The sequence below is a fragment of the Hesperophylax consimilis genome, chromosome 21 (assembly GCF_061612785.1).
Source record: "Hesperophylax consimilis isolate HC1 chromosome 21, BYU_Hcon_1.0, whole genome shotgun sequence".
Classification (NCBI taxonomy): Eukaryota; Metazoa; Arthropoda; class Insecta; order Trichoptera; family Limnephilidae; genus Hesperophylax; species Hesperophylax consimilis.
The window spans coordinates 25,921,160-25,934,253 of NC_142856.1; the positions used below are offsets into that span (position 1 = coordinate 25,921,160).

General features: G+C 33.0%; 1 protein-coding gene across 1 annotated transcript in view; it reads right to left on the bottom strand.

The window, feature by feature from the left end:
* Positions 1–13,094, bottom strand: part of LOC149413801 (uncharacterized) — a 42,129-nt gene that overhangs the window by 27,761 nt on the left and 1,274 nt on the right. The window lies entirely within an intron of this gene.

The window sequence follows — 13,094 nt, forward strand, 5'->3', positions numbered from 1 at the left end:
AGGTAAAAACGCACGTTTTTTTTTAATCAACTCCATCTGTTGGACAAACTTGCTTTTTTGAAAAACAGCGCCATCTGTTGGATAAGCATACTTTTTTTTAATACATCGCCATCTGTTGGATGTGAAAGCAACATGCGCTATTGTTTCTCTATATGCACAGACAGACTGAGCCATAGCAACGCGTGGCGGGGAACAGCTAATTGAAAATATAAATTAGCAAAATTAGGTCAAGTTACTTTCAACTGTTTAAATAGTAATTCTATCGGCTATGTATTGAACACACAAATTTATTTACATTGAGAAAATGTGTTTTGACCGATAACGAAAAAAATAAAACCAACAAAACAATCAAATTAACGCAATGGCGCAAACCATTTTTATGGGCATATAGATTAAAAACTAAACACAATATTATGCATGTGTGTCAGGTATTAGCATACTAGCGTAGTGAAACTGTAAAAATACAGTCTGATATGGTCGCCAGCCATATACAGAGGAATTAGAAATACATGTCATATTATTGTAAGGAAAGGTAATATGTATGGTCTGAACTTGAAACCTGATCTGGTCTTCTCAATGGTAAACCCACACAACCGATAATCTAGTACGTCTTAATAAAATAGCAACGTAGTATAATAAATTTGGAATATTTTTATTTTTTATTATACAAAACTAATTATAGGCCCGTAATACCGCCAATATGAATGTTTTGACTTTTACAGGAGAGTTAAAAACAGCATTTTTAAGCAGGATAATGAACGGAGAATTTGATTTCTTTTTATTTATTGTATATATTAATAATCATTATTAACACAATGTTCTGCAGGAGATACTTAAACCCGTCTTTTGAGTACTGTTGGTAGAGAACGGGAGATGCGTAAAAGCATTTTTTGTATTTTCGTGCTACTGGTAAACGGCGGGACATGCCAAAACGTGTTGTTATTCTGTAAAGTAAAAATTAGATGCCAGATCTCGTGAAACGGCCACTAGGTACCCGGCATTTTGTAGAATTATTGCATTATTGCCGGGTGGCAAAATGTGGTCACAAAACATGCACTTGAAACACAATAACGTAACATTTCGTTTTTATCTTCACATTTCATCAGTGTTATAGCGATATAATTTGGTTCAAGACGTTCTTCATTTACGTTTGTGCCTCCACTCCACTGTTAAAATTATTTTTATTAAAAAAATATTACAAAATATCTATCATTGTGAAACGTAATTTCGCACAGGAATCTGAAAACCCAGAGATGATCATAAATAAACCACTCACTAGATCGATAACTTCGGGGTTTTTGTATGAAACAAATTGGTCCTAAAAAACCATAGATATGCCAATATATAGACATTAAATTCTCATTCGGAGCCTACTTATTATACTATACACCAATAAAAAAAACTCTGAAAGTATATTCCATAGTTTCAGAGTTTTTCATTGGTGGATATAGTTAGGCAATCATATGACGTCACAATATTACGGTTCCAATTTTTTCGAAGTTATACCCCCTAGCATTACACATTTTAATTATAGAATGAAAATAATTTTCCGGTACATTAAAGATATAATCCTTTTTTCTTCTATGGTTTTCTAAAATTTATTATAGGTACCTACTTGTCTGGATCTGAAAAGATTCTTTTCAGATTGAGGAATCTGTTCCGATTTTGAAAAGTAGATACACAAAAACACAGGAAATATGTTTTATAATTTCCATTTGTAGATAAATGCAACCATACAAATGACATTAACTCTGTAAAGAATACCAAGAAGGGAAAATGTAACCTAAACCTGTTTTCATAATGCACAAGAAAAAGCATGGAAAGAGTGATAAATAAATAAATCATTACAGTTAAGTTCACAACACGGCATTCATATCGGATCATTTGTGGTTACAAACTGGTTTGCTGTGGCAGTTGTTGATTCAGGGATAAAAAACCACAACTACAAGGTGATATTTAAGATGTTTTCATTTAAATGCATTTAAAAATGGAAGCTTTTATTAAATTTGAATAAATTTTCAAAAGTAGCAGTTTTGTTTAATTTTGTTGTTTGAGGGCGGATTGTTTCGGAGAATTTAAACAATTCATCAAATTTCAACGTTCATTTTCAGTTTTCTTGAAAGATTTATTCAAGTTTTGTTTTTATTTCAGTTCTGTCAAGCAAATAGCTTATAATGATATAATAACAGAACTTGAATATAACTTTCACAGAACCCGAAAATGAATGTTGAAATTTGATAAATTGTTCAAATTCTCCGAAACAACCCGTCCTTATAGTTTCGCCGTCAGAGTTGACTCAAATATCACACACTTTTTGATTGTGTGTATTGGTCCATATACAAACATTTCTGACAGTGATGTGTCACTGAGAAACAGCCCATTGTTTTTCTTAAACCTGCTTATTGTTTATAGTGAAAAAGAGTTAATTAAATTTGAATATTCTAGAAGTGTTCACATTTATTCAGAAATTTTTACAGTGTGTTCTTTTTATTGTATTAAAAAACAATAAAAAGTTAAATTAAACTTTTTTCAATTTCATCAGAATTTTTTTCTTCGGATTAAATTTGAAACATGCTGTGTACAAGCAATTTATCTGCTTCAAGCTTTTATATGTTTTTTAAAATTTGAGTTCACAAAGATTTGTATATTTCTAATAACAACATTTGAAAGCATATTGCACCACCTTTCAAGAACAGTATTTAGTTTTCGGTTACATTCAGAATTATTCCATTTATTTGGATTTTACTGTGGAAGTACTCCGACTTTCTGACAGAATATGCCAGAGGCCTGAGTGCTAGATAGTTTGTGTAACGTACTCCTCCATTCCACGCCAATAAGCTGCTGTATAATGTGCAATTTGAAAGGCTTGTTTTTCTCAAATCCATTAAGGACGGGTCATTTCATAGAATTTGAACAATTCTTCAAATTTCAAAGTTAATTTTCAAATTCTGTTATTATTTCAGTTCTGTCAAGCAACTAGCCTATAATAATATAATCACAGAACTTGAATAGTACTTTAACAGAACCCGAAAATAAATGTTAAAATTTGAATAATTCATCAAAATTTCAAAGGTAATTTTCAAGATCTATTCAAGTATTGTTATTATTTCAGTGCTGTGAAGCAACTGGCCCGTAATGATATAATAACAGAACTTCAATGATAACTTCAACTTGAAAATTAACATTGACATTTGATGAATTGTTCAAATTCTACGAGTTCTAAATATCTTAATAATAACTATTATTTATTGATTGATTGAGGTAGGTACCTAATAATAAACATGACATCATTCTTATGAAATAAACAAACTCCAGATGTCATCTGTAGAATGATGTCATATATATTAAGCACTATCTTTTGACAGAGTTGTTATGTAATTTATAATGTGAACCTGATTATTTCTCTACATTTTTTTGGCAAAAGAATCGTTAATCCTGCCAAGAGCCAATACTTATTTTACAACAACTTATTTTGTAACAAAAACAGTAGGAGGTTGCATAAGCTAAATAAAAGTGTTATGTTTTTAACCCCTTAGCCTCTGGTATATTGACCATTATATTTCAGAAGGGCGGAAAATTCGAGTGAATTTCAGTTTTGCAATAAAATCCAAATAAATGGTATATTTCTTAATGTATCCGAAAATTAAAAACAGTTTTTGAAAGGTGATGAAATAAGCTTTTCAATTTTACTGTCAGAAATAAACATATAATTTTGTAAATACTAAAATTTTCAATGCAAACATAAAAAAGTTTCAAAATTGGCTCATTTACGTTTTTTTGTCTAAACACTGAAATAGAATTAAGGATAACGAAAAAATAAAAAAATTATTAAACAAATGTATTGTAAATATAACCGTCATCCCACTTTTTGTTGTTTCATATTAAAAAAAAGTAAAAATAATAAACATAAAAAAGTTTTAAAAATGGCTCATCTTACGTTTTTTCATCTAAAAGCTGAACTAAAATAACTGATAATGAAGAAAAAAATACACATCTTTTACTAGACAGATGTATTATAAACATTGTGGTCACCTCAGTATATAACTAAAAATGCACAAAGTTTCATAAATTTTTCTCAAATAGTCATTGGAACCTTCGGTTTCATAGAGGGGCACATTTTAATTCTTATGTAGTTTCTTCTAGAGAAATTACCGCTTAGATCATATTTCTCATTATGACAGTAAGGGGACATAATGATTTCTATAAGACCATATGAGCTGTTCCGAAAAGCCAACAAATTGCAGGTAATAGCTGTTTTTTTGCAAAACCGAACAAATTAGTCTGAAGCATTAAACGTTCTAGTATTATTAATGTTCAATGAATGCACCAGCAACACAGAATATAGGAGAACAGAACACTAGCCTTCTATATAAATTTGAATGGAAAGCAATACTAAGCCGCGTACAGATATTAGCAACATGCAATGCAACAAAGGTTGTAACAAATCCATCATAGTGCATACGTTGCTGTAAGCAGTTCGTGCGTACCGAGCAGGCATGAATACTGTAAAAATTTGTTGCAACCTTTGTTGCATTGCATGTTTTTTTTATTTTAATTTTAATTCAATTTGTATAATTTCTTTATAACATCACAGATTGGAATTTAGGACATTATAATTGTACCATTTATGCAATGTTTTTGCAGAGACAAAAACCTTGTAAGTGCGTTGTAGGACATGAAAAACATATCGATATTTTGATCAACTACATTTAAGAAGTTCGTGGCTCTCCCCATGGGTGAGTTCATGAACAAATTTGTGCGGCTCGTTCTAAAATAAAGGAAGTTATGACGACGTCCTCGAGAGTGAGACTCTGGCACAAAAAAAATTATTTGAGCAAGAATCTTATTGTGGATATGTGACCGTTAAATATTTAATCAGGGCAACACCTCTAATTGTCTCTAAGGAGTGGTAATTGGATTGGATAATTGGTAATTGTAATGTTGTGTTGCAAATATCTGTAAGCGGCTTTATATAGCCACTGACTTTTGAACAAAAGGTACTAAGTGTGTGTTTTGTGTTTATCACAGTTCTGGATTTAGCTTTCATATTATGAAATCTAAGCGGAGAAACTGAGATCAATTGAGATCAGGAAACCCCTATTTATTTAATTGTAGAAATATGCTGCAAAAACAGTAAAAATGCAGAAATGAAACTTTAAACAGCTCTACTGCAAAACTACAAATTTGCACATCCGACGTTGTTCTTCAGGACTGTCGATATTATTAAAAACATTTCTTAATCTAACACAAACTTTCTTACACCTATTTATTATACACAATGGCATTTGTCTAAAATTTGCGCAATAAGGAAGTTGAGTCCATTTTTTTTATTTTTTTTTATCAATGTTCGCATTCAAACTTAAATACTGGTATTTTTTTTTTTTTTTTAAGTTTGTTTTCATAGTTAAATTAATTCTCAAAGTTTAAATTTTATTAAGCCCGCCAAAACGAGCGAAATCCGAGCGGTAACAGGCGGGGTGTAGTGTGACGTCATTAGAACTGTGAAAACCACGTCGCTTAAGCATTATGTATGGAAAAATTTTTAATTCTTCAACAAGGAATTCCAGTAATTTTTTTACCAATGTTAACCGTCTATTATAATTGATGTTATTAAAAAAAAAAAGAAAATTGATTAAGATTTGATAGTTAAATTAATATTTTAAGTTAGAATATTTGCTTTTCACGCCCGGTACGGTATTGCCGTCGCTACTTGTTGACGTTCCCCGCGCGAATTCAGGACCACCGCGCAGAAAAGTAGAGACCAAAAGTAAAATAACGGTTTACAGCCCAGTTCACTGTGAGACTTTTCTGAGCGGCCGGCGGCCTGAAGTGTATCACATGCTATGTGACATGTATAATAATAAAAACATCTAAGTTATGCAATAAACAACATATTATTATAAAGCACTATACGAATATGTATCTTTAGAAATCCATTTCATATAATAATAATAACAAATACGTACATATATTTGACAAACCCAAATAAACCTTTGGCCTATACACCTCTCTCATCTAAACCGACCATCTCTCATGTAATAGAAAGAGATGCACCATAGGTGTTCCGTTGTACGTACAAGTCACGACACATGTGACGACAGAATTCTTTCGACCAATCGTGAAGCGTATACAGTCTATTGCTATTGAATGCTTTTTCAAGAACGTTTAACTAATTCTAAGAATAATAATATAGAAATATATTTATATATTTAGAATCGATATTTTTTGATCTACATGAACATATTTTTTATAAGTCAAAATATTTTTCACTCAACTTCCTTATTGCCAAATTTACATGAAGTTGGTTTGTATCATTTTTTTTTTTAAATTCAGTTATTTCAATCTTCAATAAATACAATTATTGATTTTTCAATAATTTTTTTTTTTTAAACAATGTTCAGTGACGATTATTTAAACGGGAATTCTATCCTTCATAAATCACGGGCAAAGAACGAGACTAACTAATTTAGATTAAGAACCAACAATGGACCGGGCATCAACTGGAGCGAGAAATTGATCCATTAATAATTAAGTACAATACGGCTGACAAATGAAATCTTTTATGTTCGCTGAAGTGAGACGATGATCTCATATTTAGGCATCGACTTGAAATATTACATTTTAATACAAAATGCAAAGTTTTAAACGATATGGCAATTTATAGTTTAGAAAATTGGCCTTTTTTCAGCTGGATTTGTTATTGAACAGGTCAAGGGATAATAACAATCAATTATCGTAGCACGTACCACAGAACTATAAATGAAATTTAATATTTTAAAATGCTTTGTAATTTAATATGTTGAAATGTTTTGTAATTTAATACTGATTTGGTTCATCCTCTTTCCGGTTAAACATAGCCCAGTTAATTAGAATTCTTCTGTATTTCTAAATGATCTTAATTTTTTTTAAAGTTAAACATTTCCCGGATTATGAAGCTTGTGCAATGATGGATGACTTAGCTAGCAGAATTGAACCCCTGACTTTTAACCCTTTCCATTAAGCTTTATTTTTATGTGAGTACCACACAAGACTCCCAATTGTCTGGAGCCAGTGAGACTATGGCATCCCCAATTGGATGTTGTGAGGATGAAGATAGCGGGGAGGGGAAGGAGATGAGGGAGAGAAAGTGACGGCCAGATCAAAAGTGGTAGATACTTTCAGCATCGCCCCGGTGAAAGACTACAATCCAGAAATAAAAGGTTGTTTGAAATGGCTTTAGTCATGTTAGGTGACCAGAACTAAATAGTCAGATACTTCCCATCCTTCCTCTTCCCTCACAATTTACCCTGATTGGGAAGGCCATAGTCCCACTGGCTCCGGGCAGTCGGAGCAGTTGGGACTCTTGTGTGAATTTCCCATTAAAAAAAAAAAATTAAAGAAATATTGTATTTACTGAACACACTTTGAGAACCACTGCTTTTTATTCCGGACAGGATGATGAAGTGTAATCCTATAAGGCGCAGACAAACTAGATTATTTTTTGCAGCTGCCCTGATAACAGAGATCTATAAAAATGTCTTTCTCACATGTCTGGAACCATTCCACTTGGCTTTCTCGCATTTGTAGTTTTTTTTTTTTTTTTTTTTTTAAGTTAAAACTATATGAGTCTAGTTTTTGCACTGTTAATTCGTGGTGGAATTCCATTGTAATAGAATTAAAATTAAAAAACTTTTTCACTGCCTAAGTTTGTATAAAATCAGTAGCATAAGAGTTTCAACTACCAGTCTGAAAATGTCCGTAGTAGGATGAAACCGGTCCTGGTAATAATAAATAAGTGGAACAAAGTGAAAAAGTTTTTTAATTTTAATTCTATTAAAACTATATCATTTCAAATTAATGGAATGGGGAGAAGAAGTAGTCTTCCCTGGAGGAAGGAAGGTTGGGAAATACCTGGCTATTGAAATCTGGTCACCAAACACAGCTAAAGCCATTTCAAGCAAAAATGATCCTGAACAGTGGTCTTACACCAAGGCGATACTGAGAGTATACCTAAATACTGAGAATATCTACCACTCTGAAAATGTTATGTAGTATATGTAGATCAATGGTCGGAAGTAATTATTAAAGAGGTTTGAGGAAAGAAGCATTGACTTTACTTGTCAAGATTAAACCTACGAAATTTAAACAAAAGAAATACAAATTTCAAATATAGAATTAAAATAACTTTCTGGTAAAATAATTATTACATTTTAGGTAGGCACTTTATCTTTTGTCTAAATTCTTGACAAAATCAGTTCAAAATGACAATTAAAATTAATTTCTAAAATATTACATTATACGTAGATACTTCATCACATTTTCTTAGCACAAAATTTTAAAAATGACACTTAAATTCAAAACAAACCCGAGTTCATTGAATCAGAGTTACAATAACTCACAGACAACCCACAAATTGATATGGTTATTATCAATGTGAGCAATTCATTACAAAATGGTAGATACTCTCAAAATTACCCTGATGAAAGATTACCAAGCAATTTCGGAACCTAAACTATGCTTGAAATGACTTCCCTTCAGTCTCACAAGATACTCCAATTGTTGAGCATTCCATAGTCTTTGAACACTGGCTCCGAACAATTGTAACTCTGCGGGGTATTGAAGTAAATAAGAAAAAAAACGGTTTATTGTTAATATGTTGTTTAAAATATATGAAGTGGAACTCAAATAAGAAAGTTAGGAAGTATTATGCGGAAAGCTGTGGGTAGAACTCCCACCCACAACATGACAGCCCACACGGTGAGATGTAAAAAGAGAAAGAAATATTCAAATCGGTGCCAAAGTTTGCAACACGCCCACTGCAAAAATTATTCCACACTCAATTACACTTTATGACTCGTAAACTATGCAAACATGCATTTTATTTAATGCATAACTCTTTATCCATCAGGTTTTTATATATTTTAATCTATTGTAAGTCCCAAGGACGGCGATTTTTTTGTTTTAAATTAGAAAAAAAATTTAAAAATAAAGACAAACGTTCCCGAGTTACGAATAACCTGACATTGTAAATGAGCATTTTTGACATGAAACAGTTAATTATTATTATTTTATTATTAATTTAAAAAAAGAAATACAAACATTCCCGGTTTACGAATAACCTGACAATATTTGAAAATCTCCTACTACCACAACAGTAAGCGGAAAATGTTGCTTGTATACGCTGTAAGCTGTCGTACCCTTAAATTAAATATACCATTCCTAAGAGAAAGTCCAGTTATATTCAATTTTTCAATTAAGTCCTAAATCCTGTATCTAAATTTCGCCAATAAAGAATTAGATAATGTTAATTAAGTGTTAATCTCAAGTGACCTACCAGGTAAGTATTGTACTGTATATTTTCTCCATAAATAGTTAAGTAATAACATAGATCACTGTAGAAATGTATTATGGGTTTTTACGGCGCCCTTGACGTGATTTTGCACAAAAACGGCGCTATACAAGTCATCCAATTATTATTGTGATGGAGGACTTAGCCAGCTGAAGAATTGATCACACTAAGCCTGGGTGGGATCCAAACGCGCTGTCAACTCAGCCACCGATCGGTCAAATCAAATGGAATTTCGGAATGCTTCCGAGATGTTTGAATTATTTTATTTTTTTATGTGAATACCGCACAACAGTCCCAACTGCTCCCAATCAGTGAGGCTACGGCATCCCCAATTGGGGTATGTTCAGAGGTTGAAGGTAGTGGGGAGGGAAAAGAGATGGGGAAGAGGATGGTGGGGAAGTACCTGGCTATTCAGATCTGGTCACCAAACACAGTTGTTTCAAGCAATTTTTGATTTTTGAATGGTGGTCTTACACCAGGGCGATACTGAGAGTATCTTCCAATCTGAAACGTGCCGTAAATATACCTTATATTACATAAATTATGAAATAACACAAACCAATCAAATAAAATTTACTTGCGCATCCAGGATTTGAATCTGCGACCTACGACTTGCTAGTCGATAGCCTTACCCCTTGACCACGGAGGCAGTCAGCCTCGGAGTTCTGTCAATGAAGATGCCATAGTTTCATTGGCTCGGAGCAGATAAAATATACCCCAATTGGAGATGCCTTCCTCTTCCCTATCGCCTTCCCTCCCCACTATCTTTATCCTCACAACATTCAATTGGGGTTGCCATAGTCTCACTGGCTCCAGACAGTTGGGATTCTTATGTGTATAACAAAATTACAGAAGAAAAAAAATGGAATGTTGGAAAGGTCCTAGCCATTTAGAACTGTTTACTAAACATAGCTCAACCCATTCACCGGGGCAATACTGAGAATTTTTTTCACTATGGAATTAAATACCGTAACCAATCTACAAATTTTTAATAGTGCAATGTTAACTAAACTGGGTAACTTCTCAAGCGCCAAAAGTACCCATTGGATATGAAAGAATTGTATCCGTTGAGAGCTGGCGTATCAATGGTAATATGATAAAATGGCTATGAAGCACAGACATATGAATATATAGACTAGAAATTAAAGGTGAGGGGTAAAATCAACTGTTGAAGAATGAAGGGGGTAAAGCTGACTGTGATTCGTCAATAAATCAATCTGACAGTATATAGGCATCTCGCATTATAATATCACCATTTAGTTCTTAAAAGTAAAATCTGCTTTTGAATGAATAGACATTTTTACATGGGAGCGCAAATTACTCGCCATGTTTGAACAAATTTGCGAAGTCCAAATTTGGAAAAATAAATTTCTTCTATTTTCAGAGTCGAATATTTTGTTTACGTATTTACAGCGCCCTTGAGGTGTTTTTGCACAAAAACGGCGCTATAAAAGTCATCCAGGTATTATTATTATTATTAGTTAAGACACTTTTATAAGTGTTCATAATTTACTTCCCAGTAACAACGATGCGCACACTTGAGAATCGCTACATTCGACCAATGTTGGCTCGATGTGATAGTATATGTTTCTACAACTGATTCATATTATACGACGTGAATAAGGTTAAAATTATGCTTACATATGGAATGTAATACGACAATTGGGTTTATTCTCCTTTTAACATATATTTTTACAAGTTTTCATATCACAAGCCACTATTTTGCCGTGTTATTTCATAAAATACCTCGACCATACCTCGACGCTAGTTCGAACAAGAATGATGACGTCACATTCTCAAGATTCACGGGAAGCCATACGCGAGCCCAGCCGGCTCCAATGGAACCGGTATGGGGAGTGGGGAATAATACGCTTTTAATCACTTAGGGCAGGTCTACTAATATTCATATGTCTATGCTATGAAGGCTGTCAGTGCCCCGACATTAAGCTCACTACTCAGATGAAGTACCTCAGCATCACCATTGATCAATACCTAAAATGGAATCTCCACACTCAACTAATTGCACACAAAATAAAAAAAAACCCATGCACTTTTTCAGAACAATACGAAACTTGAAAACGATCTACTTTGCTATCTGTCAATCGAACATTGAATACGGAATCATAGCATGGGGAGGTGACACTTCATCTGCACTAGACCCAATCATAAAAGCCCAGAAAACCATAATCAAAATAATCACCTAAGACAACTCAAGTCTGTCCGAAGAAACCTTCCTACAGAAGCAACAAAACTACGTATCAACTCCTACGTAGTCTCACGTCTCGATTACTGCAACGGCATTTATGCCAGCCTTCCAAAATATCAAATTGACAAACTTCAATCGGTGTTTAATGCAGCAGCACGGCTCATAACCGAGGTTTCAAAATATTCGCACATTTCAGAACACCTTCGTAACCTTCACTGGCTCAAGTGCCCTGAAAGAATCCAGTACAAACTGTGCTGGATGGTGTTTAAATCCATCAATGAAATGGCCCCATCCTACATCTCTGAACTATGCGTCCCGGAAAACACTGGTCTGAGGCAGTCAACTCTTAGATCAGCAACATCACTGACACAACAAATACTTTTTTGGCTTGACTGTGTTTAACATGTATATATTTATATTTATATTTTATGTATAAGCTGTTTGTCTCTTACCTTTACCAATAAATAAAAAAAATAAATAATAAAATAAAATAAAAAATCATCAGCTGTAGGCAGACTGATAGAACCTAAGCGCAAGCCAAATACTAAGTTTGGTGATCGCGCTTTCGGTGTATCTGGGCCGAAGGCTTGGAATAAACTCCCTCCAGAACTAAGATCCATAACAAGTCCAACAGAATTCAGGTCTAAACTAAAAACTTACCTTTTTAAGCTGTCGTACCCTTAAATTAAATATACCATTACTTAGAGGAAGTCCAGTTATATTCAATTTTTCAATTAAGTCCTAAATCCTGTATCTAAATTTCGCCAATAAACAATTAGATAATGTTAATTAAGTGTTAATCTCAAGTGACCTACCAGGTAAGTATTGTACTGTATATTTTCTCCATAAATAGTTAAGTAATAACATAGATCACTGTAGAAATGTATTATAAGTTTGTACAGCGCCCTTGAGGTGATTTTGCACAAAAACGGCGCTATACAAGTCATCCAATTATTATTATTAATCCTTAAGCTACCTCTAACAACAGACTCGAACTTAATCTTTAATATTATGAATATGTTTTGAGGTTCGGCAGTTATCTGCAAAAACAATCTTCACGCACCTTTATACATAAATACTACACAAAACTTTTGAAATACTCGCTGTACTCGAAACAATAACAAAGATTTACTCCCAAGTTCCTGTAATGCATACTACTTTCGGACAAAGAAATTTTAGGTACATTGCAACAAGATTGTACAATACTCTTCCAGAGAACTTGAAAAAATGTGATACTCAAAACAAATTTCAAGAAGAACATTATAATTTGGATTAAAAATTCTAAACTATTGATGCAAAAAAAAATTGTGTTTATATTATAATGTAAGTGTAGGTATACTCACAAGTATTTAAATTAACTATTAAAATGACTGCCTCAACACAGGCTAGTCTTACTAGCCTAGTGAGGCAGGTTATGAGAATCCTCAACTTTATCTAATTGTTATGTATTCTATATATTTACATGTTTATAGTTGCGAATTTATTCAATAAAGATATTATTATTATTAATTTAATATGACATTTACATTCTTTGCATGGGTTTTTTACCCTCGGCACAAT